Source organism: Zootoca vivipara, chromosome 1 (genome assembly GCF_963506605.1).
Source record: "Zootoca vivipara chromosome 1, rZooViv1.1, whole genome shotgun sequence".
Lineage (NCBI taxonomy): Eukaryota > Metazoa > Chordata > Lepidosauria > Squamata > Lacertidae > Zootoca > Zootoca vivipara.
In genome coordinates this window covers 16763714-16791386 of record NC_083276.1, presented here as the reverse complement: position 1 = coordinate 16791386, position 27673 = coordinate 16763714, and the positions used below count along the sequence as shown (strand labels likewise).

The 27673-nt window shown below is 44.8% G+C and overlaps 1 protein-coding gene and 1 non-coding gene across 4 annotated transcripts in view; one reads left to right on the top strand and one right to left on the bottom strand.

The window, feature by feature from the left end:
* CCDC85C (coiled-coil domain containing 85C) overlaps positions 1-27673 on the bottom strand; it is a 173337-nt gene that overhangs the window by 107909 nt on the left and 37755 nt on the right. The gene's annotated exons all lie outside the window — the stretch shown is intronic.
* TRNAA-UGC (transfer RNA alanine (anticodon UGC)) lies at positions 6974-7045 on the top strand. Its single transcript has one exon. It is a non-coding gene; the product is annotated as a tRNA-Ala (tRNA).

Below are 27673 nucleotides of genomic sequence, written 5' to 3'. Positions count from 1 at the left end.
TATGTTTTATTGTGGTTCTGTTGGTGTCAGCCGCCCTGAGCCCGGTTTTTGACTGGGGAGGGCGGGGTATAAATAAAAATTATTATTATTATTATTATTATTATTATTATTATATATGGAACAAGGATGGTCTTTTGCTTAGACTCCAGCTGGTTGGCACTGGTGGGTACTGGAGTTTGGAAACAGCTGGAGGGCCACAGATCCTTCATCCTACTTTTACATGGATCACCAAGTGTTGCTGTTGTTGTTGTTTTTTAAAAAATTATTAGCTTTTTTTTTTAAGTGTAACCATTTCTGTATAGTAGACAACCATACAGGGTGTGGGTGTGGGTGTAAAGACAGATATAATCTAATTGTATTTATGATTTCTCATGGGGGGGGGGGTTAGCACAAGAAAGCTTATATGAAATTCATCTTCCTAGAATCACAGCATTGTAAAGTTGGAAGGGACTCCCAGGATCATCTAGTCCAACCCCCTACAAGGCAGGAATCTTTTGCCCACTGTGGGGCTCAAAACCACGACCCTGAGATTAACAGTTTCATGCTCTACCAGCTGAGCTATCCTGTTGAGTTTTCTTCTTCTTCGTGGGCAGAGAAAAGTGGGGGGAGGCAATAAGATAAAACAGGAGCGCTATCAACAAATTAAAGGCCTATTATCCTACTAATAGCTGGTCTTTTGACTGATTACCCAAGTAATCCAATTCATCTGATTAATTTACATATATTTAAATAAATTTGAGCATATTCAAGCTTTCACTTTCTGCATGGATGGAGAACCAGTGGTCCACCAGATGCTGTCGGACTCCGATTCCCATCAGTCCCAGACAGCATGGTCACAGAGGGGAGTTGCAGTTGAACAACATTTGGAGAGCCACAGATTCTCCATCCTTGATCTAGAGCAGGGGTCGGCAACCTAAGGCCCATGAGCCTCAAGCGGCCCACAGGGGTCCTTTAACCTACAAGCCGCCCCTGAACCGAGTCGCCCGCTCGGCAATTCCCTGCGCATTGCGCTAAACCGGCATGGCACAGTGCAGCGCAGGGACTCACTTTCGCGGTGCCAGAAACTGTGTCTGTGCATGCGCAGGCACCAAAAATCGCATCAGTGCAGACGCTGGAAATCGCATCGGCATAGACGCCGGAAATTGCGGGCAGTCTCTCTCACACACACAATCCGGCCCACGGAGGGATTTCCACTGGAGTGAACCGGCCCAGGCTAGGTAAACCTTGTCGACCCCTGATCTAGAGGTCTTTAAAAGACACTGAGGGAAGAGTGCTATAGCTTTTACCTGTTAAATTGGGAATTGCTACTACAGTGGTGCCTCGACTTACGAATTTAATCCGTTCCGAAGGCACCTTCGTAAGTTGGAAAATTCGTAAGTCGAAAAACGCCATTGGAAACGCGATTTCCCATAGGAATGCATTGGAAACAGAAAAATTCGTAAGTCGAAGCAACCCCATCTAAAAATTCGTAAGTCGAAAAATCCCTATCTAAAACCGCCGCGGTTTTTTTCCGGATGTTGAGATGTTGCCCCCATTCGTAAGTCAAAAAATTTGGTTGTCAAGTCGTTTGTAAGTCGAGGTACCACTGTATAATGTTAGAATGAAGGTCCGTAAGTCGAGGTACCACTGTATAATGTTAGAATGAAGGTCCGTCCTTTATAGCCAAAGTAGCTTTAGAAAAAAATAAAACAACTATCAGCTGCACTAATTACATTTTAACTCTGCCAGTTCTTCAACCAACAGCCTGATCCTATTAACCACTGAACCAGTTTTGTGATCCTGGTACTCAAGTGTCAAGACCTAAACAGCTCTGGATCAAGTTACCTGAATGATGGTTTTCCCGCCCTTTACCAGTAAGTGCGTTGAGATGTGACAAACGGAACCCTATTATTATTATTATTATTATTATTATTATTATTATTATTATTATTATTATTTTCTACGATGGCCTGAGAATGATCTGTTTGCACTAACAGAGAGGTGAGTATTTTCACATGTTGCACTCCTGCTGCAATATGAGCGGCCCCATATGTCCTGGCTTTCTGCCAGCTCTTTAGAAAGCATTCTGCCACACCTATTTAGAAAGCATTCCCCTAACCTCCAGACTTTGAACCTCCTGCTTTAATTGCTGTTTTAAGTGTTGTAATTGTTGTGCTCTTTCAATGGGCTTGCTTTATTGCACTTTTCAATTGTGCATGCTTATGCTAATGTTTTGATGAGATGGTTTTATGGTGTGTTTTAATTATGTGAGTTTTTGTGATTGGTTTTATACTTGTACAAACTGCTTAGAAGCCACCTGGGCAACTAAGCAGTATAAAAGTTTAATAATAATAATAATAATAATAATAATAATAATAATAATAATAATAATATGCCTGTTATTTGGAAGTAATTCCTATTGAGTGCAATTGTGTTTCAAATCCCAACTGTGCCTCCTCCCAGTCTTCTTCCTCTGCCCATTCACCATAATGACCCCCCCCCAATCCCCAGGCTCGGAGCCTTTGTCCCTTAGGGATACCCTAGCTGCTGTGGTCTAAACCACTGAGCCTCTTGGGCTTTGCTGTTCAGAAGGTTGACAGTTCGAATCCCTGCGACGGGGTGAGCTCCCCTTGCTATGTCCCAGCAAAGTGGGAGCAGATCACAGTCTCTTGGCAGTTGGACTTGCCTACGATATTTGAATTCATGTATTTTACATTATGTTTTGTTCCAGTGCAGTTCCCTGGGGATTGCATCCCTATAAACGGGCAAAGGGCTGCAGCCTTAAGCACTTCATACAGATCGTTATCCAGTTAGTCGCATTTCAATACAACAATACCTCTTCTAATGAGAAAAGAAGCACCTAACTGAACAATAATAAAAACAACGATTCCTAAGCAGCATCGTTTTAAAGGACTTTTAATTAAGGGGCAACAACTGTGTAAACAGTTGCGATGGTGCAGAGGGCATCCCCACTCCCATCAGGAGTACAAAGACACTTCAACTGCATACATGACCTTTTGGCTTTTGACTCCGCAGGTCAGATTCTCCACATACTCTTCTGATCAGGTCCAGCTCCTGCTTAAAGCAATATTAACTGTTCTTCAAACAGGAGTGCAAGAAGCAAACCTGCTACTGCACTCTTGAGCTCCCTTTATTTTTATTGGACTCTATGATCCGTTGTCATAGGGAGCTGTTTCAGAACCAATGTAAAATGGAATTGAATGAGTCCCCGTGTAGTCTGATTTCTGAAACAGGTTAGTAACAAATTAGTGCAAATGGGTATACTTGGTGCTTTGCCATTCATGCCCACCATTCATCACCCATTAGGACAGAGGTGAGGGACCTATGACCCTCCAAATGTCACTGGACCACAATTCCCATCATCCCTGGAGCTGATGGAAGTTGGAGTTCAACAGCACCTGATAGGGCATCAAGCTCCCCATCCCTGCATTAGGCAGTATAGGCTTATGCCTCCCTTGCTGCTGCTTCTGCTTCTACAGCAGAACTGTTGTTAATGGGCCGCCATGTTTATTTACCCACAATGCTCAAGACTGTATCATTCCGTGGAATGGGGTTGGGTGGAGGCTGCAGGTGCCTGGTGCTTGTCACCAAAAGCAGCTCTGCTAACAGGGGCAAAACTCTGGTGAAAAGAAGCACAAAAACGCAATAAACTTTGGTATTTTAAAGGAAGAATTATGAAAAGCTTTACAACTGGAATAATGTTATGAACCGCCCTGAGATCTCTGAGTATACACATTTTGATGATGATGATGGAATTGGACATGGGGATTCTTGAGTACTCCTTATCAACAGTTACTTGCCATGATGGCTAGGATTTGATTCCGAATTCCTGATAACGGGGTACAAGTTGAGAGAATGCTGCTGCTGTCAAGCCCTGTTTGCAAGCCCCCCACAAGGTAAAAGGTAAAGGACCCCTGAACGGTTAAGTCCAGTCAAAGGGGACTATGGGGTTGCGGCGCTCATCTCGCTTTCCACAGCTTTCCAGGTCATGAGGTCAGAATGACTAAACCGCTTCTGGCGCAATGGAACACTGTGATGGAAACCAGAGCGCACGGAAATAGCATTTACTTTTCCGCCACAGTGGAACCTATTTATCTACCTGCACTGGCGTGCTTTCGAACTGCTAGGTTGGCAGGAGCTGGGACAGAGCAACGGGATCTCACTCCGGCATGGGGATTTGAACCCACAGCCTCCCACAGGCATCTCACTGGTTACCGTGAGAACAGGATTCCTTTGGTCTGATCCAGCAGGGCCCTTATGTAATGCTGTATTGAATTTGTGATAAGAGTTCCATCTGTGGTGCTAGATCTGCAGTGGCTCATTCACACGTACAAGTCATCGCGCTCGTCCTTGAAGACATGGATGTGTGAACCAGCTGTTCTGCTACCCTCAAAGGAGAGAAATGTTCTCTCTGTCTATAAGCTGAAAGAAACACAATTATCTGCATTCAACATGAGATTCCAAACCCAGGATGCTTACAACGAGCCTGTCGTGAATCTCAAAATATGATAAAAAGATTCGGGTTGTACCTTTATAAAAACCTGATAAAACTGTGGTGCTGTGACAGGTGTTACTCCAGACACCGTTAATTTGGCCGTCCACGCCTGTCATCTAAAGCTTTTATCAAAAACATCATTCTGACATTAGTGGATAGTCTGGCACTGTCTGCATCTTTTGATGTCGCACAGCCAGAATGCATTCATCTGTTTTTAAGCAAGAGAATTCACACAATATCTTTGTTCTCCAATCCCTGGAGCACTTGAGATTTGCATTGCCAGTCAAACCCAAGCAAAGCCTATTTTTGAATTGCAGTAATGCTCCTAAGAGGACCCACTAAACATTGTAAGGCTCTTTTTTTAAAAAAGGAAAAGATATATGGCATAATTTTCATTTTGCAGGTAGTGTAGTTAAAAGAGCGAACATCCATCCACTCAGCGACAGGAGGCTCTTTAAAAAAGATGCACCATAATAACTTTCCCATTTAAATTCGGAGAGGCACTTGAGAATCCTTAGTTGATAAATTGAATTTCATTCCATAGTGATCACTGAGCATGCACAGCCTTTTTTTTTTTTTAAGGGAACCCAGAAGCAAGAAGTCATAACATCATTTTCAAATCAGCTACAAGCCAGCTACAAGGAGATGTATCGCCTTTTCAGTGCAAAGTCATAACACTGTATTATTTACGCGGCAAATTTTCTCCGAAGATTAAAACCCACAACTCATTTCGGAGTCAAGGCTGATTCCCACACGTCATCCCAGTGATAAAAGTATCATAAGAGAAACGTTTGTAACCATGCCTGGTCACAAGTCAGAACTGATAGGTTTTCATTCCAGAGGTAAGCAAAATCGTGGCAAAGAAATACAGCCCGGATTTCTTCAGTGGTTCAAAGAAAACTAGTTTCCTGTTCCCCTCCCTTCCCATTAAACTTTCCCAAGAAAATACTTGAGGGCTCTGGGCCCCCCCCAAAGTTGATGGGCATTGCTTTGATTGTGATTGATTGCGCAGCATAGGCCTTACCTGGCCCCACCCAATATTTTACTCAAGTTGGCACCCCTGCATACACCCCACCCTGTTCAGAGAAACTCCACTCTGGGTATTTTGCTATTTTTGCCAAACAGACCAAGTCTTCCGCATCTTCTGCTTCCCACAGAGATCACTTTTGATCAATTCTCTGCAATATGACAAGAACATATAGACTGTCCCTGGAGGAGAGGGAAAGGAAGAAGAAAGATTTCAAAACGAGTAAAGACTCTCAATAAAGGCCACAGGGAGAATTGGTTTCCCATGGTTTAAGACTGTGATTTTCTCTGTTTCAAAGGGAAAGAGTAGGCGAGCAATTTGGGCACCTTTATAATGGTAGCAGTCCTTTTGCGCATACCAGAATACATCTCACAGCGTCCACAGCTCCACCACAGCGTGGGAACGTAGCTCACAAGCCTGTCTTTGCGGTAATCCCCACCTCCTAAATTTACTACTGACCTCAGATCTCAGGTGCCTTGATCTGGCAGGTGGTCTCCCTCCTCTTCTGAAGAATGCCTGGTATTCCAGGTCTAGTATTGTCTTTGCTTAAGAGGCTTAATGTGTTCCTCCACCCACACCAAATAGACATGCTTTTTACGCATTGCAACTACGCTGGCTGCTTAATGGACTCATGGCATCCTGATTTTTGTGCAGCCATTTCTGAAGAAGCAAAACTGCCCCAGAGCTACTGAAGAACTTGGGATCCGCCAAGCCACTTTGGGTAGAGGCTTTGGCCCTGAAAATTGAGGGACAAAACCTTTAATTACTGACTAAGTTGACTGCAGCCTGCCTGCCATGAATTTTGGCCACCCAAGTGCTTGGCTACCCAGGCCCGTCCTAGCCATAGAAACTAGTGGCGCGGAGAACCACGGTGCCGGGCGCTGGAGGGCGCTGGAAGGGCGCCAAGTGAGCGCAGGGTTCCGGCGATCTGGCCAGGACTGCGCTCCACGAGCTGAGAGGCTGTACCGCGTCTCTCTCCTTCTCCGAGGACTCCGCGCTGCGCCACCTTCTCGTTTCCCCAGCACTGGGTTCCGCTTAGTTGAGCTTTGCCACCAGCGCGCGCACAGCGCCCAAGCAGCTCTTGTTGGTCCCGCGGTGTGTGCGCTGATGGCGAAGCTTGACTGAGCGGAACCCAGCGCTGGGGAAACCAGAAGGAGGCGCAGCGCGGAGTCCTCGGAGGTGGCCTCCCGCTGCTGCCACAGTCCGCTTGGCACTCCCGGGCCCTTGGAGAGGCTCTGGAGGGGGGCGCTGGATGGGCTTAAGATGGCCCTGTGGCTACCAATACATAGCCGTTGGACTTCACCTGTCTTGGTGGGCTACAAGTTGTGCAGATCTTCGCAAACTCCGTTCTAGGTGGTGGCATTTGGTGACCAAGAAAGTAGTAGAGATTCAGTCCATCATTCACTCCACCCACTCCCGTATGCTTTCTTCCACAGCAGCTTGTTAGGTAAGGAGCTGTAGCTCAGTGGTAGAGCATCTGCCTTGCATGCAGAAGGTCCCAGGTTCAAATCCTGACATCTCCACCATAAGGGTAGGAGAGAACCCTGTCCACAATCCACTCCTGGTTAATGTAGACAATACTGAGTTAGGTAGACCAGTACTCAGTATAGGCCACCTTCCTATGTTTCCCAATCTCACTCTCCTCAAACTCTCTTATCCTCTTTGTTCCATCACTTGGTCTTTCTTCTCCAGAGCATCCTCTTCCATCTCGTAACATCCAGCTTTACCACAACTCTATTGTTTTCTTTATCTTGTTACTCCTCAGCCTTGACTGTTTCCTGGGCCGGAGCTGCCAACACAACGTCACTCTGATCTCTCTGTGTTAAATACATCCTTTGTTCCTACCCACCTGCTCTGTTTTCTGCCGAGCAATTTCACGGTTTCTTGCCAAATCTTCCTCTCATCTCAGTGTTTGGTTGCTTCTGCAAATTCTCTTCTTCAGCCTGCTCCTTTGCCCACCCACCCCCCACCCCAATTAGTGCCTTTATCTCATATGTTTCTCTGTACACTGAAATCTTCACCAATGGTTCGTTCCTCTCATGTCTGATATGGGGTGAATGGTTACCAGTGAAAGAGGCCTCCTGGCTATGGAACCATCTCCCCAGGAGGACTCGACTTGTGTCTACCTTGATGTCATTGTAGCAAGTGGCAAACAAGTTTTTATTTTCCTGGGTCTTTTATTTTAGTCTGTTTTATCTCTCCTAATGGTTTTATGAGCTTCTTTTATAGATGTTGAAGCTTTTAGTAGCTTAATTGTTTTATTGCAATTTGAGCTTCCTTGTAAGCTGCTCTGGGAATTTACTTGAAGGCAAGTGTAAAAATGTTCACAGTCACCCAAGAGTCTCCTGACTTTTTTTTTGCCCCAAACATACTCATCTCCTTATAATTTGCTCTGCGTGTGTGTATATCCATGCATGAATTCTGCCTTTAACATGCTGGTGAATAACTTATGGGCTTCAATACTGTTGGAAAGCTGTAGTGGGGGGATTTTTAATAATAATAAAAAATAATTTTATTAACTTGATTTAAAGCACCATCCTTTAGAACCAGCCACTTGGCCCTCAGAGGGCCTGTCTGATAAGTATCTGGCCTTTGGACCAAAAAAAGGTTTTCCCCCCCTTAATTAAAGTCTCTACTTCGCTGCCTGATCCATTTCCCTCTTGCATTTAGTAACTAGTGTTCTGCCTGTTCTTTCCTCTTATTCACACCTTTAAACTTTCCTATTTCACGTGCTGTCTCTTCTTCCTTTAAACATGCTGTTTTTGCTTTCATTTTTTAAAAAAGCTATTCAAATCTCTGCCCATTCTCCAACTATTGACTGGTTGCTGCCTGCATCTCGCACCTTCTGAGCCTTTTGCAAATACCGTACAGTACTTTCCTTTCTCTTCTTGAACACGGCAATTAGTCACGAACAGGGTGGATCTGATTTAAATCACAATTTAAATAACTAGTCAATAAGACTTGATTTAAATCTTTTTTTTTTTACAGAAAGACTCATTCTTGCTGGTATAATCTTAATATTTACAACCAGATGAAGGTTTCATTTTTGGAATAATAAATTTTCAGAGTAGTTTCTACAGTTATATAAAAAATTACTGATTTGGTTATACTATTAGAAATACATAGACAGATAATTATGAAATTATTGTGAGGTTTAATAAGTTAACTGTTTATATTTGGACAACTTTTCTGCTGTACTTTATTGGAAGGAGAAAAATAATCATTTCTTTAATAACAGTTTAAACAATTGGTTTAACTAAAACAATAACATTATAGCATATGTATCCATGTTTGTTAACTGATGTGGTCAAATTTGTGTTTGTTAACTGATGTTTGTTAACTGATGTGGTTAAATTAAATTAAATCGACTGAATTTTAGCACACATGAAAAACTTAAAACAAATCCGTATTTCCTGATGAATAGCCTTTGGACTATAATGTAACTTAAATAGAAAACTATCTTTAGAAAGATTTTTCCTTCAAAATCATTTTATTTTAAAAATCCGATTTAAATAAAAAAATCCAATTTAAATTAAAAAAAAGATTTTTTAAAAAAAAATCAAGGAAATTAATCTTGATAGCAAATGTGAACTTGGGTCAGGGCCGTAGCTCAAGGGAAGAGTACATGCTTTGCATGCAAAACTTCCCAGGTAGATCTCCAGGCAGGGCGGCGAAAGAAACCCTGTAGAACTGCTGCCGGTCAGTGTTGACAGAACTGAGTTAGATGGACCAATAGTCTGCCTTGGTCAAAGACAGCTTGCTATGTGTAACTCTCTGCGCTTCTCCAAAGAGCATTATTCCTCATTCCCCTACAGGCCAAGCCATGCAAGTAGTTTGAGAAGTACAGAAGTGTCCAAGGATGAGCTGAATTTCTAGATCAGGGGTAGGCAACCTAAGGCCCGTGGGCCAGATGCGGCCCAATCGCCTTCTCAATCCGGCCCACGGACGGTCCAGGAATCAGCGTGTTTTTACATGAGTAGAATGTGTCCTTTTCTTTAAAATGCATCTCTGGGTTATTTGTTGGGCATAGGAATTCGTTCATTCCCCCCCCAAAAAAAAAAATAGTCTGGCCCACCACATGGTCTGAGGGACGGTAGACCGGCCCACGGCTGAAAAAGGTTGCTGACCCCTGTTCTAGATGCTAAGAAACAGGATAAAAGCAATCGTTTTAAGAAGGGTGTTAGCAACCGGAGGCTTCTGAGCCAAATCCAGCCCCTTTAACATGGGCCCGCTCCGTTACTAGACTAGAGATGGAAACAAGGGGAAGAAGAAGAAGAAAAATACGTTTCTATGGCAACAGAACTCGCCAGAAAGCATTAGGGGATGGAGCGGAGGGTGAGACTCCAGCCCACCAATGCCTGCTCACATCTCAAAATTGCCCCTCCAAGAAGACTAGTTGCTCAACAGGGGCTTAAGATGTCTCCAATTTAGACAAATGGAGGAGCGGAAGATTCCACAGCAGCGATAAACCATAATCAGCATGTAATGGCTTGGACAGCAGGATGTTTCGTTTCAAGGGAACATATTGACACTTGAGCAACAGATCTGTGCCGGAGAGGGGGGGGGGGAACACCTAACAAAAAGGCTGAGATTTCAGCTCTGGTGATGCAAAAACCAGTCCTCAGATAAAGCTAAAGTTGGATATGAGAAGGGCCAGGTGCCCAGAAGAATCTTCCTGGCGGCACATATGAACTTATGCTGAACTTTCAGGCCAGTCTGTGTCACAGTACATAAGATAAAATAGAATGCGCAGGGGCTGCATAGTTAAGACTTGGTCTTTTCCACAAAAGGCCACGTTAAATTTGCCTCACGCCATGACCTCTCTTTTACCCCCGCATATATGGCGACAGCACCAGTAAGATGTTGCCTACACCAGTCTGTAGTTGGAAATAAACCAGTGACAGCTAGGAGCATCAGGAAAGGAGGCTACCATGAGCTCCACTTATTTTAGTTTACCTGTTTATTTATATAAAGCCCTTCCTCCCGAAAGGAGCCCAGGGTAGCAAAACACATAAGCAGCAAATAATAATAATAATAATAATAATAATAATAATAATAATAATAATAATTGCAGTATAGATGCAGACCGGGAAAGATCTCTACGTAAATGCTTGAAAATGTAAGGTTTTCTGCAGGTGCAGCAAAGGCAGTGTTTGTATAATGCAATAGGACTGCATCTTGTGCGCATTTAACTTGCGAAATTTCAACCATACCCAGTGGGACGCCGCTGGTTGAAATCCCACAATTTAAATGCAAGCAAGGTGGAGAGCTTAAAAGCTCCTTTGTGTGGTGACTGGCAAAATTTGGGATAAGGGGCAGCTGCAATCCATCACATCAATAAATCAGACAGGCCCTATCACCAAGGCCCCTTATTTGAAGTAGCACCAAACCGCTTTAAACAGCAATGGCTTCCCTCAAAGATCCCCAACGAATCAACTCATGACCCAGTTGCAAGTCAGTTGGACACTGATGATCTAAGCAGACTCGCAGCACAGAGCCAGGATCCCTTTGCACCAAGCTGTTCCAAGCGGACTGCCATGTGCAACTGCAGCCTGTGGTTTTGTTTATCTGATGTACAGTCTGCCCCAGGCAGGGAGGAAATAGGAGCATGGCGTCTCTTGCCACATGTGGCGCAGGGAAATGGTCTGTGTTTATGAAGACAAACTGGCCTGACTGAAGTAAGTGGTGATTAAACTATGTAGGAGGAAGAGGAAAGCGCCCTGTTCTTCACTTCCCCACCCTCCTGCCCCACCCAAGCTGTGGAGGGCGGGTAATAATAATAATAACAATAACAATAATAATAATGGTCTATTTATATGCTGCCCATCTGACTGGGTTGCCCCAGCCATTCTGGGCAGCTTCCAACAAATGAAAAACATTAAGCACAGTAAAACAAGAAAAACATTAAAAAAAACTTCCCTATACAGGTCTACATTCAGATGTCTTCTAAAAGTCAGATAGTTGCTTATTTCCTTGACATCTGACGGGTCTCCTGTACCCATCAGAGGTCCCATCTGCACTAAAGAGCCTCGGTCCAGTATACCTGAAGGAGCGTCTCCATCCCCATGTCCAGCCTGGACACTGTGGTCCACCTCCGAGGACCTTCTGATGGTTCCCTCACTGTGAGAAGGCAAGTTACAAGGAACCAGGCAGAGGGCCTTCTCGGTAGTGGCGCCCGCCCTGTGGAACACCCTCCCATCAGGTGTCAAGGAAATAAGCAACTATCTGACTTTTAGAAGACATTTGAAGGCAGCCCTATATAGGGAAGTTTTTAATGTTTGATGTTTTTTCATGTTTTTAATATTGTGTTGGGAGCTGCCCAGAGTGGCTAGGGAGGCCCAGCCAGATGGGTAGGGTATAAGTAATAAATTAGTAGTAGTAGTAGTAGTAGTAGTAGTAGTAGTATCATACCACCTCAAAAACACAAAGGATCATGGGAAAGGCAGTTTGTTAAGGGTGCTGAGAGTGGTTAGGAGACCCTTATTCTTCTAACAGAGCTACAATTCCCAGAGGTCCCTAGGAAGAGTGATGGATGGTTAAACCGCTGTGGAAATTGCAGCTTTCTGTGTGGAATAGAGGGCATTTTAACAACTCCCTGCGCCCTTAACCAACCACAACCCCCAGGATTCTTTGGGATGAGGTGTGACTGTCTAAAGTGGCATGATACTGTTTTAAATGCATAGGGCCTACGTCTCTTCCACAACTCAGAAGAGCTCGGGCACCATTCAAAGAAATGAACCCTCTTTGCACTCCTAACCTAGTGCACTGCCAGTAGAAAAAAATACCTTGACAAAATACCTGTGTTTATCATCCTGTGTAAACAACTGTGTACAATGGCTGCAAGATTTATAGAAGCATTGTGGGTGTGCAGTACTGGTAAAATGTGATTTAAATCAGGCTTCAGACAAAAGGAGAGACATTGGGGAGTGAGGTGTTTCTGCTTGCCATGCTGTGCAGTCTGCACAAGAAGGCTGCCTGTGGGAAATTCCCCAAAAGATGAGAACTTTGCGTTAAGATGTCAGGCGACAGAAATGAAAAGGGCTTCTTGCCTTGAGTCATCTCCAGGGCCCTGGAATATCCCCCTCGAGCACCAGCCATCCGATTTGAGTGACTGCCCAGGTCTCCCTCCTCGGAAAACCACCAGGGGGGTTTCAAAACAGCGCAGGGGAAAGAGAAAAAAACTGGCAGGTTCAGAAGAAGATATGAAGGCGGCGAGGCGAGACTTGAGCAGTACTGAAGAAGGCTCATCCTGACAGCAGGAGGCTAGGGGTGCAAAATACAGGGATATTTCCCCAGCGATATTCCTTGAGAGTTGCCAGTCGTGGCTGGAAAAGACGGCAGCCACCCAACCACACCATTCAAAGCCTAGACAGAAAAGTGCATCCAGTCCTCGGTCTAATTTCAAAAGCCCTTTGCACGCTATTTGTTTGCAAGCCGGTTCGCAATGAAACCAAAATATAAAATGTGGAAAGGTTAGTAGCTCAGTAAACTTAAGGCAATGAAACAATTACTTCGGTCGTACAGTGATTATGGAGGCACAGGTTAATTCTGTGTCCAAGGCAGCTGTCTACCAGCTCCATCTGGTACGCAGGCTGAGACCCTACCTGCCCGCAGACTGTCTCGCCAGAGTAGTGCATGCTCTAGTTATATCCCGCTTGGACTACTGCAATGCGTTCTACTACTGCGATGCGTTGGACTACTGCCATGCGTTCCAGAATGCAGCAGCTAGACCAGTGACTGGGAGCAGCTTCCGAGACCATATAACACCGGTCCTGAAAGACCTACATTGGCTCCCAGTACGTTTCTGAGCACAATTCAAAGTGTTCGTGCTGACCTTTAAAGCCTTAAATGGCCTCGGCCCACTATACCTGAAGGAGCGTCTCCACCCCCACCGTTCAGCCCAGACACTGAGATCCAGCTCCAAGGGCCTTCTGGCGGTTCCCTCCCTGCGAGAAGTGAGGTTACAGGGAACCAAGTAGAGGGCCTTTGCAGCAGTAGCCCCCTCCCTGTGGAACGCCCTCCCACCAGATGTCAAGGAAATAAACAACCATCTGACTTTTAGAAGACATCTGAAGGAAGCCCTGTTTAGGGAAATTTTTAATGTTTGATGTTTTATTGTGTTTTTAATATTGTGTTGGGAGCTGCCCAGAGTGGCTACGGAAATCCAGCCAGATGGGTGGGGTATAAAGAATATAATAATAATAATAATAATAATTCATATTTTTGAGAAGAGCCATCTGTCCTTCCCCCTGCAGAATTCTGGGTGGGGAGGGAGGGGAGAAACAGAAGGGGTGTTAGAAGGAAGAAGATTGAGGGGAAAGGAAAGCGGGGGTGACAGAAATGCAGAGGGGGGGTAGGAGGTGGCCCTGCATACTTTTGACTTTCTGCTGCCTTCCAGTGGTAAACTGTCCCTGGCCAATTATCCCCAAGGAAATGTGTCTCCTGACAGGTAAAAGACTATCCAGTTGTGGTGTGATGGATAAAAGCAATGGGCTCTGGTCAAGTAATCCTGGCTCCCAAGCTTCATTCAGCCATGAAGTTGACTGGGAGACCACCTTCCAATGTCTGAAATTTGCAGCCAGAGTCGAGAAACCTGAATTATTTCCCAACTCTGTCAGAAAACAGGGCAGTCTGTGGAGTCCAAATTCCAAACTAAGCCAGGAGGCCCTGGCAGCGAGCCCAAATGTGCGATTGACTTGATGCACAAACCCACACCTAGAGGGCGGGGCCTTGTTTGACGTTCTTTCCTCTTCCCTCACTCCGAGCTAGGAAAGAGTGGGAGGAAAGAAAGAGGATATCTGCTGTGGTGAATCTCAAAAACACTTGGAAGGCCAACAAGCTATCTTGCTCCTTTCCAAGTGTCTCCAAGATTCATCACACTTTGGCCTCTTCTCTAGAAGTACAGTGAGAAGTACAGGGATTCTCCCTGGTGCTGCACACACCCATTTAAAAAGATCCCCTCGCCAACAGCAAGCACATTTGTGGACCTTGTCTAACCATATCACCAAGACACCACAGAGAGAGAGAGAGAGAGAGAGAGAGAGAGAGAGAGAGAGAGAGAGAGAGAGAGAGAATCTAAGTAATTCTCAACTCAACATTGCACCATTAAAACACAGCAGGGTCAACAGGAGGCGGCTGACAGTGAGCCACCATTTCGACCTTGTGGAAGATCCTTTCCAGGACACTTTGCACTCTTCCACTTCCTTATCTAAACATTTCCTACAGAATACCGCAAAGACGTGGATTTATGTCTCAAGGTTTATCTGGATTACCATTAAACTGTCACATAAGTTAAGGGCCAAAAAAGGTCAAATCAACAAAGGAGAAAAGCGAAACAAAGGCAAATGCTGGAACAACTCTGCAAGCTATATAAGCATACAGTACTTACATGAACACGTTCTGTCAGCTTTTGAAAACTGAGCCTAAATGGAGAGATTTAGGTTTTGCCATGGCCCTATTCCCACGCTCAGTCCTGAGTTATTGACCTATGATGGAATTAAACCCAAGCAAAGCCATTTATTCAGATCATTTTCCCAAACAAGAAACAAGAACAAGGATATCATATTAATACGCTTTAAAGGCCAAACGGTAGGACTTACATATTTTATAATGCCACTCCGTCAATTCTAATCCGTACTTAGTTTGCTGTCGAAGGAGCAAGGGTCTTCCAAGCCCTTAGTGAGCCATAAAACAGTTCAAGTTGAGCAAAGTTTATGTGGTCTAAACCACTGAGCCTCTTGGGCTTGCTGATCAGAAGGTTGGCAGTTCGAATCCCCACGACAGGGTGAGCTCCTGTTGCTCTGTCCCAGCTCCTGCCAACCTAGCAGTTCAAAAGCACACCAGTGCGAGTAGATAAATACGGTAGGTACTGCTGCGGCAGGAAGGTAAACGGCGTTTCCGTGCGCTCTGGCTTCCGTCACGGTGTTCCGTTGCACCAGAAGTGGTTTAGTCATGCTGGCCACATGACCCGGAAAGCTGTCTGTGGACAAACGCCAGTTCCCTAGGCCTGAAGCGAGATGAGCGCCACAACCCCATAGTTTCCTTTGACTGGACTTAACTGTCCAGGGGCTCTTTACCTTTTACCTATATCTTAACCTGCAAGCTGCAACACCGTAGAAGACTGGAGGGGAGTGTTTTTTAAGCTCAGAATGCGGACTTCGAAGCCAAGTAACATGTAAGCATTTAGAAAGGAGACACAAAGAATGGGGTGTGCATTCACACACTACATTCAACAAATGTGCAGTCTTTATACAAGCAGCTGAGTTGTACATTCATACAGTTATTCACATGCAACGTTCAACGAGCATACAGCCTGTGTACACAATGGCCCAGCTGTACGAATTAGAAAGTTTACCCTCTTTCACACAAGCACTTGTAGAGGAGACAGCTTGGACCTGTGTTCACTGTAATGCGTGAACAAGCCTAGAGAGAAAACACATACATTGTCTGTATGGTTTGCAGCTCCATACTGGCCTATGGAGGATGAAGACTCAAGAAGGCGATTGTCACAAAAAAAGCTTTTGTTCTGGGCACCCCGGCATGTGACAACGGGAATGAGATGTGATCACTCTGCCAATGTTAGTTTTCAGAAAGGAGGGGTGGGTGGGAAAGGCCAAGCAGCCAGTGGGTGGATTCACGTGTACCAGGAAATGCATGAGTATCAGATCTAGGCTGCTGTAAACTTAGCAGTCAAGGAAGACAGTGTGACTATCAGTGATTCATCTCCCAGGATTGATTTGATGGTGGAAGTGGTCCAACCTGGGAGGGCTTGATGGGGAGTTTACATTATCTAAAAAGGCATGATAAGGAGGTCCTCACTATCATCTCTGGAAAGCCCAAGGTCCAGGTGAAAAGAGAAACATCATTTGTATGGAAAGGGGGAAAGGCGACCAGTTCGTAAACGAACACCCACACGCAGAATACTTTATATATTATCATATGTATTCAATGGTTACTAGCCACAATGGCTATGTTCTACCCCCACTACATTTCAGGGGAGTAGGTGGTCAATGAAAGAGGTTTAAAGAATGTCTCAAGGCATTTTTTTTAAAAATGTAGTATGAACACCGACAACTGGGAAGCACTGGCCTGCGAGCGCTCCAGTTGGAGAACAGCCTTTACCAAAGGTGTCATGGGCTTTGAAGACACTCAAACTCAGGACGCAGGGGAGAAACATACTAAGAGGAAGGCATGCTTGGCAAATCCACACCGTGATCAACTCCCGCCCGGAAACCAATGTCCCCACTGTGGAAGGACGTGTGGATCCAGAATTGGCCTCCACAGTCACTTACGGACTCATTGTTAAAACCGTGTTTATGAAAGACAATCTTACTTGGCTACGAGTGATTGCCAAAGAGAAGACATTTCAGGGGGTGGGACTAGAGGCCCTTGTGATCCCCTCCAACTCTAAAATTCTATGAGTCTATTATGATTCCTCTGAATACCAATTGCTGAGAATCGCAGGTGAGCAGAGCACTGTTGTGCTCATGTGCTGCTCCCTGGTTTCCCACAAGCATCTGGCCTGATCCAGTAGCACTCTACTTATGTTCTTAGGCATGGCCACAGAACTGGAAATACTCCTAGTAAAAAAGAGCAGCGATTTATATTTTTTGCTGAAGGCACCTGTTGTCAAGTGGCATGCACAAGAGACAAACCAGACTTCCCAAGAATGCTGTCTCCAAGAGTGAGAGGGAGATCAACAAACCAAAATACATACCAAAGGGAATTGCCAGCAGTTTATAAAAGAAGAAGAGCAAAGATTATCTCCGAACTGATCTATTGCAGGCAGGGGTTACCAAATACACCATCCCTTCCTAGTTCCTTCAAAAGGAAGTTTCAAGCAGACCGGAATCCTGAATTGCACCATCCCTAACAGCAAAGGTTATGTGTCAGATGCCTGGATGTTCTGCAGCCAAAGAAAGTCCCTCCTGCTTGTGAAGAAGACTAGGCTAAGACTCTTCCTCCTCCTGTCACGCTACCTTTCTACTTACAGGGATTTGTTTTACACAGAGCATTCAAACGCGGGGATTTTCCTATCTCCGATCCAATCTGGGAAAGTCAGCATCAAAGTACAATTTCTGCATGTTTATTTCTGCCCTTTACGTACCACGTAATTACCGAAATTTCTAAATTTAAAAACACACGCTATGAAGACAAATTGGAATTAATCATAAAAACTTAACAGAATCGTTAAAACATATGTAAGTGGACTGACAAATGTGGTCTGTTTGGAAAACTCCACTTATGGTCTCTTCCTCCTCTAGTGGCTTCCTTTTTCCTTTTTTTCTAGCCTTTTCCCCCTTAAGGTGAGGTGTGACTGGTCCAATAGGTCCCTGTGGCTGATCTTTCCCTCCAACAGACCCTCCAAGTGTCCCTATTTTCCAGGGGCAGTCCCTGATTTGCAGAATGTCCTGCTTTTCCTCAGGACGTCCCGACTTTCATCGGATAAATGTTGGAGGGTATGCGACCCCTGAGCCAAGGAGATAAGTAACTATACAACCTTTTAGACGACATCTGAAGGCAGCCCTGTATAGGGAAGTTGTTTATTGTTTGATTATGTTTTATGTATGTTGGAAACTGCCCAGAGTGACTGCGGATGGGCAGGGTATAAATAATAAAATTGTTGTTGTTGTTGCTGCTGCTGCTGCTGTGGAATAGGATGTCCCCATTTTCATTGGAGAAATGTTGGCAGGTATGCAATAGTCCTAACAAACTCACAAATGCAGGCTTGACTTGTGTTGCAGTCCTAGTCCTTGTTCTAGTTTCACTTTCCATGCCACACTGCATGGCATTGCCTGCCTATTCAGGACCACATTTTCCTCACACCCGGTATCAAAGAGAAGTAGGCATCCCCTATACAGTGGAACCTTGGTTTATGAACACCTCGGTTTATGAATTTTCAGTTTACGAACACCGCGGACCCATCTGGAGCGGATTAATTCACTTTCCATTACTTTCAATGGGAAAGTTTGCTTCAGTTTATGAACGCTTCAGTTTATGAACAGACTTCCGGAACCAATTACACCCATGCTTCGGGTTAAGTACACTTCAGGTTGAGTGCTCCGCGGACCCGTCTGGAATGGATTAATCCACTTTCCATTACTTTCAATGGGAAAGTTCGCGTCAGTTTATGAACGCTTCAGTTTATGAACAGACTTCCGAAACCAATTGTGTTCATAAACCGAGGTACCACTGTACAAAAACCTACCTTCCCCTCCAAACACACACACACACACACGGATAATGGAGAAAAACTGGGCAACTGGGCCACCCACTCGGAAGTCAAGGTACCCAGTTCTACAAAAGCCCTCCCCCTAAACTCAACTTAGCCTGAGCCCAACCACCAACATGTGGTTTTCAGGACAGCAGCCCATCTGCTTTTACCGGGCGTGAAAAGCTGGCACTTTGCCGCACGCTCAACTTCCCCTCTCTCCCGCCCACCTTCCAAAATTCAGTGCCAAAATGTGGCAGGGCGTTTGGGATGCCCCCTGGCTACCAGCATGAGGCCCAGTGCTGCTTGCTTTTTTCTTTTTTTGCCTTGCAGCCTGTTGCTTTCTAACTTTATTAGAATTCCACCATCACCACCCCTCCCTGGGACTTTGAATGTGTTGCCCTCAGCAAATGCCACACAAACCTCGAAGTCGGCCCGGCTGGCCCAAGCGGCAGCTTTGTTTATCTCGCTTGGCAAGCGTCCCCTTCCTCCTGCTGCCTCCCTCCGCCTGCCCCCCAAATCAGGTCAGCTTCCTTGCTTGCAGCCCCACTGGCTGGACACCATCAGCACAAAATCCAATTACGGAGACAATAGCCTCCCGCCTGCAACAGGCCGGGGCTGGCCTGGCTGACCTCCTGCCTTGGCAGTCCCTGAACAATGAGCCACTTTTGTTTCAAGCCGCCCCATTGTTTGCAATTCTCTCGCATCCATGTGCATGGGATAAAAGGGAGATGTCCAGGGGCTTGTTTATGAATGGAGCTTTGGTCCTGCAAGGCTTGACCTTGCACAAAAGGATTGCCTGCTCATGAAAGCCACGTAGTGATTAAATGATTAGAGATGCAGTACGCAGCCGGCCCAGGAAAGGGAGATTAAAGAATCTGTGTGGGTTTTTTTTTTTACAGTGTTTATAGCAACCCAAACACCTTTGCACAGTTTTCAGATGGCAGTTCCAGGCAAAAGCACAAGTTTACTCGCTGCCCAAAGGCAAAGCCAGCCAGCCACAGGTTTCTTCCCCATCCCAGCCACTCATCCACCCAACATGACCTACAAGCAGAGGGGGCGAACGATGCAACAGGCTTCTGAAAATAGCCCCAGGCAGTGTTTAAACCTAATCTGGGGGCTTGAAAATTGCTGAGGGGGTTGGTGGGCCATTTAATATATATATTTTTCTGCCTCCTGTAGCAATTGTAATACAGGCAACAACCAATTGAGGCGCGTTCGATCGAGGCGTGACTGCGCTGGACCTGGAAGTGACTTTAAAAACGGCCAAAAACAGACCTAAAAGAGCCCAGAAAGGGCCTAATTTGCGCCTAACCATCCCACAAGCCTTTGCAAGTGCAATTCCGGGAGCCCTTGCACTGAGCATTGATGCCTGTGAAGAGTTTGAGCAAGGAGGTTTGGAGGCAGAGGCGTAGATAGGGGGCCGGGGCACACTAGCTACGTCGCTGTTTGGAGGGAGCAATTGTGGTGGAGTTTGGCTTCTTGTGAGTGCTGCTGGTTTTTTTTACAGGGATTTCCAAGGGTTTCCAAAGGTTTACAGGTGTTTGAAGGTTTTCCCAATGGTGAGATATGTATAATCCTGCAAGGGTTTAAAAAATAAATAAATAAAACATCTTCCTGTTTCCAAATTTTCCAAGTTTTTCCTTTTCAATTTCCCCCCTTTTTAAACATGGTTTTACTCTGGTTGCTTTTGCTATTTGATATGGTTTTTCAGCTTTGCTTTGTATAGGTGCCCAGAAGCACTCGTGGTACTCACCATGAAGTTGTTACAATAAGTGCCACACAAAAGAGGTGGCGGTTCAGCGTAGCCTTGAGTACCCCCTGAAAAAAAAGCAATCTATCTATTTTTCTTGGTAATATACCCAGCGAGCAGCAGCTATTTGGTATCTAATAAATTTAGCAAACTCATAAAAACATACATAAAGTGGTCTGAATTTTCGCTGATGAATAATGGCCAATTCTGGCTCAGCAACGAGTTTAAATGAATGTCCAAAAGGGCACCGCATATTGCTGTGTATGTTTGAGAGATACAGTGTCTGTTATAAAAGGGTGGGGTGAGACAGAGGAAAGATGAGCCTAGCATCCTTCCTTTGTGACGCTGAATTAAGAAGATGAAGACGGCAAATTTTGTTTTAATCTAGGCCTTTAAATTAGGTCAAGGCAGTCATGAAATTCCATTCAATGAACCATCCGTATGATAATATGCAGTGATGGAGCAGCCGGGGATAAAGTTTCTCATCCACAGAAGAGCCATATGCGTCCCAATCTATTTACCAGGGATAAACTGCTGCCACAATAAGTCACTGGAAATATTTCTTTTGTCTCAGAGCAAGCAGAGATTTGAGAGAGAGAGAGAGAGAGAGAGAGAGAGAGCTTATCTTTGGAAGAAGTAAAGAAGAAACAGAGTTGTAAGACAAGCTGAAGGAAAGAGTGTGCAAGTATTCACAACAAAATAGTCACCATTTTGCTCCTTCCCAGCTCCTGTTCCTGTCACCAGGCTACTACGGTTTAGTTTAGCAGTATGTCTGAACCCAGATACATGGTTTGACTCTAATGCTTCCCTGCTGTGGAGAATAACATACCCCTCAATATGACATCACCTTGCCTACAAAGGTCCGTATAGTTAAAGCTATGGTTTTCCCAGTAGTGATGTATGGAAATGAGAGCTAGACCATAAAGAAGGCTGATCGCCGAAGAATTGATGCTTTTGAATTATGGTGCTGGAGGAGACTCTTGAGAGTCCCATGGACTGCAAGAAGATCAAACCTATCCATTCTGAAGGAAACCTATCCATTCTGAAGGAAATCAGCCCTGAGTGCTCACTGGAAGGACAGATCCTGAAGCTGAGGCTCCAATACTTTGGCGACCTCATGAGAAGAAAAGAATCCCTGGAAAAGACCCTGATATTGGGAAAGATTGAGGGCACAAGGAGAAGGAGACGACAGAGGACGAGATGGTTGGACAGTGTTCTCGAAGCTACGAACATGAGTTTGACCAAACTGCGGGAGGCAGTGCAAGACAGGAGTGCCTGGCATGCTATGGTCCATGGGGTCACGAAGAGTCGGACACGACTAAACGACTAAACAACAACAACAACATGTAATGCTGTGAACTCTTTTCTGCCTCCTAGACCCAGGTGTAATGTAGGTGCAAAATAAACCGTATACAGTGGTACCTTGAGTTAAAAATACCTCTGGTTACAAACGCTTCAGGTTACAAACTCCGCTAACCTGGAAGAGTTACCTCGAGTTGAGAACTTCTAGATGTTGTTAGACTACAACTCCCATCATCCCTGGGCATTGGCTATGCTGGTTGTGGCTTAGGGGAATTGGAGTCCACCAACAACCACTGACAGGGTCTCAGGTGGTGCAAATACAAATTTTAGTCCTGCTCAGCAGAGCTGTTCCATGAACCTAACCCATTTAAACGATTCCCACCGATCTGGGATTTCTCAAAAATCAGGCTACAATTCAATCTCATTCTGAAGAGGTTGTGATTCTGCCCTACTTTCTGCTTGAAGTAACTGTTTTATGTAGGCTAATCCCAGATAAATAACTGTTTTCTTGCATTATCTCAATCTTTCATTACACACTGTGGGCCATATGAAAAATAATAGGCTCTCTGCTGTCTGTAGTGAGCTCAGAGTGTGCCGATTTCTAGTTCCACGAAGAAGTCAGTAGAGCGTGAGACTCTTAATCTCAGGGTTGTGGGTTTGAGCCCCACGTTGGACAAAAATAATCCTGCATTGCAGGGGGTTGGACTAGATGACCCCTTGTGACCCTTTCCAACTCTACAATTCCATGATCCTATGAATACAGGATTAATAAAAAAAAGTGTAGCTGCACAGAATATAATTGCCTAGCTAAATTCACTTGCATGCTTACCAAATAAATGTATGATTTGCAGTCATGAGCAAATAGATTTTTTTAACAACAACAAAAGCAGTATGTTCCAAGTTGTGGAACAGTATATGCTGCTCCCGAAAAAACAATGGTGGGATGAGGAAAACCCTACCACACTGCTTCTAGACACTTACTTTCATGCCATTTCGTTTTCTTTATCCAACATTTAACAAACCCATAAATAAAATATAGAACATATGCTTGGAATCCCTTGAGAAAGAAGAGAGCAAAAAATAGACCCCCTCATTTGCCGCTCATCTCACAACGCAGCCCTTACACGCCTGACACAGCACATAGTTTCTTAGACTAATTAGACCTCATACAATCACATAGTGAAAAGAAGTAGGAGATCTAACATCTAATAAGCTTCTGCCCCCTCCTTTTAAACAAGAAGCTACTTTTTCCCAACAACCCAATCTCCTGTATTTATTCCGTAGAAATCACTTTCCACAGGCTCCTTGAAGCTAGAGATTTCCTCTAGTATCACTCACAGCTGACCTTATCCACCTGACATTGCCATTTTAAGACAACAGACCACCGGGGAAGCGACATTTTCTGGGGCAAAGAGTCCAATGAACACGCATTTGCCCCAAGGATCTTTCCTTTGCTGCCCCTCTTGAGCTAAACATATCACAGCCATATAAAGATTCGTATGATATTATGATGATGTCTGGTGATTGACAGGTGGGAGGCCCCGTCCAGCTGTTAAAAGTGGCCCCACCAGGGAAGTGAAGGATAGAGGATCCGGCTTGCGGGCTGGATCCAGTTGTCCACCCAGGATATAAAGTATATGATCAAGGGTAAGGACCTCTGGTGCTCCCCGGCCCTGCTGCTCTTCTTCCTTGCCCACCTTAAGAAGGTGAGCAAAAGGAAGGAGTAGCTGCCGTATGAATCTGCACATCAGGCCAGAGATAAGCAAATGAGCCATGGTGATTGCAACGTCTGGCTGTACAGCATGAAACCTTAAGGTGGGAGGCCTATGAGGTAGATTATAATAATCCTGTTTTGTATCCGGCGGTTGGAGAGGGGTTATAGCTCAACGGCAGAGCACATGATTTGCAAGCAAAACGCCTTGGGTTTAATCCCCAGGTAGGGCTGGAGATGTCATCTGCCCCCAAACCCTGAAGAATGTAGAATGCCATGTAGAATCATAGAATTGTAGAACTGGAAGTTAACCCGGGGGGTCATCTAGTCCAACCCCCTGCAATGCAGGAATCTTTTGCCCAACGTGGGGCTCGAACCCATGGCCTTGAAATGAAGAGCCTCAAGCTCTACTGACTGAGCTATCCACAAGGACATGCAGTCAATAGTCTTGTTCACAATTACATGCCCTAGTATGGACCCATCTACATTGTACATTTAAAGAAGTGCTGCGACAGTTTATAAATAGTCATGACTTCTTCCAGACTCCTGAGTAGTGTGGTTTGATAAGAGTGCCGAGAGTTATTGGGAGACCCCCTGATCCCCTCAAAGAGCTACACTTCCCAGGAAAGAGGGATTGGCCACTCTGCAAGTAGTAGCTCTGTGAATGGAATGGGGGTCTCCTAGCAACTCTCAGCATGCTTAACAAACTACACTTCCCAGAATTCTCTGGGAGAAGCCATGACTATTTAAAGTGCCATGACACTGCTTTAAACATATAGTGAAGACGTCAAGGTAGGAGTCTTTTACCTAGACAGAATGTCCCATTTCAGAGGCTATTTCTCTCTATGCTATACTTGTTCTAGTCCACCATCGCAGGTGGGGTTGTTGCTGGAAGATGCATTGGGAAGTTGGAAACCAAAACACAGAGTGAGCAGTGGAGTTCAGCCTCTAGTCATAGAAAAGCTTGAAAGGAGAAGCTTTTGTTTTGAACCAATGCCCAACAAAATGGAACCTTCCCAACCCAAAACAGGATAAAACTAGGACTCAAGAGTCCATCCAACAGCCCACAGCCCTTGAAATTACTTTTTTTTTCCCTGAGGGCTGGAAAAAGCACCTTGCTAATTGCAAATAGAGAGATGTGTGTGATTCAGCAACTCTTTCAGCTGCAAATTAGTAAATTCAATTATGACATATTAAATTTTGGCATATTAAATTTTTTCCACCTCCTGGTAGAGTGGGGTTTTTTTGCACGTGTAGCCTGAAGATCAATGCCTTGTCGTGGCGAAGGGGCTTGAATAACTCAGAGAAGCTATGAGCTATGCCATGCAGGGCCACCCAAGATGGACAGGTCATAGTGGAGAGTTTTGACTAAACGTGATCCACCTGGAGAAGGAACTGGCAAGCCACTCCAGTATCCCTGCCAAGAAAACTCCATGGACAAAGACAACAGGCATATAAAAGTTATGACGCTGGAAGATGAGCCCCTCAGGTCGGAAGGCGTCCAACATGCTACTGAGGAAGAGCGGAGGACAAGTACAAGTAGATTCAGAGCTGATGAAGCGGCTGGGCCAAAGCCGAAAGGACGCTCAGTTGCGGATATGCCTGGAAGCGAAAGGAAAGTCCGATGCTGTAAAGAAAAATATTGCATAGGAACCTGGAATGTAAGAACCATGAGTGGAGGTAAGCTGGATGTGGTCAAAAATGAGATGACAAGAATAAATATAGACATCCTGGGCATCAGTGAACTAAAATGGAAGGGAATGGGCGAATTCAGTTCGGGTGACTATCGTATCTACTACTGTGGGCAGGAATCCTGTAGTAGAAATGGAGTGGCCCTCATAGTCAACAAAAGAGTGGCAAAAGCTGTAATGGGATGCAATCTCAAAAATGACAGAATGATCTCGATACGAATCCAAGGCAGACCTTTTAACATCACAGTAATCCAAGTTTATGCACCAACTACCGGAGCTGAAGAAAGTGAAATTGACCAATTCTATGAAGACCTACAACACCTTGTAGAAATGACACCAAAGAAGGATGTTCTTCTCATTACAGGGGATTGGAATGCTAAAGTAGGGAATCAAGAGATAAAAGGAACAACTGGCAAGTTTGGCCTTGGAGTTCAAAATGAAGCAGGGCAAAGGCTAATAGAGTTCTGTCAAGAGAACAAGCTGGTCATCACAAACACTCTCTTCCAACAACACAAGAGACGACTCTACACATGGATATCACCAAATGGGCAGCATCGAAATCAGATTGATTATATTCTCTGCAGCCAAAGATGGAGAAGCTCTATACAATCAGCAAAAACAAGACCTGGAGCTGACTGTAACTCAGATCATCAGCTTCTTATAGCAAAATTCCAGCTTAAACTGAAGAAAGTAGGAAAAACCACTGGGCCAGTAAGATACAATCTGAATCAAATCCCTTATGAATACACAGTGGAAGTGAGGAACAGGTTTAAGGATTTAGATTTGGTGGACAGAGTGCCTGAAGAACTATGGATGGAGGCTCGTAACATTATACAGGAGGCAGCAACGAAAACCATCCCAAGGAAAAGGAAATGCAAGAAAGCAAAATGGCTGTCCAACGAGGCCTTACAAATAGCGGAGGAGAGGAGGCAAGCAAAATGCAAGGGAGATAGGGAAAGATACAGGAAACTGAATGCAGATTTCCAAAAAACAGCAAGGAGAGACAAGAGGGTCTTCTTAAATGAGCAATGCAAAAAAATAGAGGAAAACAATAGAATGGGGAAAACCAGAGATCTGTTCAAGAAAATTGGAGATATGAAAGGAACATTTCGTACAAAGATTACCATAATCAAGGACAAAAGTGGTAAGGACCTAACAGAAGCAGAAGACATCAAGAAGAGGTGGCAAGAATACACAGAGGAATTATACCAGAAAGACATGGAGGTTTCGTACACCTCAGGTAGTGTGGTTGCCGACCTTGAGCCAGACATCTTGGAGAGTGAAGTCAAATGGGCCTTAGAAAGCACTGCTAATAACAAGGCCAGTGGAAGTGATGATATTCCAGCTGAACTATTTAAAATTTTAAAAGATGATGCTGTTAAGGTGCTACACCCAATATGCCAGCAAGTTTGGAAAACTCAGCAATGGCCAGAGGATTGGAGAAGATCAGTCTACATCCCAATTCCAAAGAAGGGCAGTGCCAAAGAATGCTCCAACTACCGCACAATTGCGCTCATTTCACACGCTAGCAAGGTTATGCTTAAAATTCTACAAGGCAGGCTTAGACAGTATGTGGACCGAGAACTCCCAGAAGTGCAAGCTGGATTTCGAAAGGGCAGAGGAACCAGAGACCAAATAGCAAACATGCGCTGGATTATGGAGAAAGCTAGAGAGTTCCAGAAAAACGTCTACTTCTGCTTCATTGACTATGCAAAAGCCTTTGACTGTGTCGACCACAGCAAACTATGGCAAGTTCTTAAAGAAATGGGAGTGCCTGATCACCTCATCTGTCTCCTGAGAAATCTCTATGTGGGACAAGAAGCTACAGTTAGAACTGGATATGGAACAACTGATTGGTTCAAAATTGGGAAAGGAGTACGACAAGGTTGTATATTGTCTCCCTGCTTATTTAACTTATATGCAGAATTCATCATGCGAAAGGCTGGACTAGATGAATCCCAAGCCGGAATTAAGATTACCGGAAGAAATATCAACAACCTCAGATATGCAGATGACACAACCTTGATGGCAGAAAGCGAGGAGGAATTAAAGAACCTTTTAATGAGGGTGAAAGAGGAGAGCGCAAAATATGGTCTGAAGCTCAACATCAAAAAAACCAAGATCATGGCCACTGGTCCCATCACCTCCTGGCAAATAGAAGGGGAAGAAATGGAGGCAGTGAGAGATTTTACCTTCTTGGGCTCCTTGATCACTGCAGATGGTGACAGCAGTCACGAAATTAAAAGACGCCTGCTTCTTGGGAGAAAAGCAATGACAAACCTAGACAGCATCTTAAAAAGCAGAGACATCACCTTGCCGACAAAGGTCCGTATAGTTAAAGCTATGGTTTTCCCAGTAGTGATGTATGGAAGTGAGATCTGGACCATAAAGAAGGCTGATCGCCGAAGAATTGATGCTTTTGAATTATGGTGCTGGAGGAGACTCTTGAGAGTCCCATGGACTGCAAGAAGATCAAACCTATCC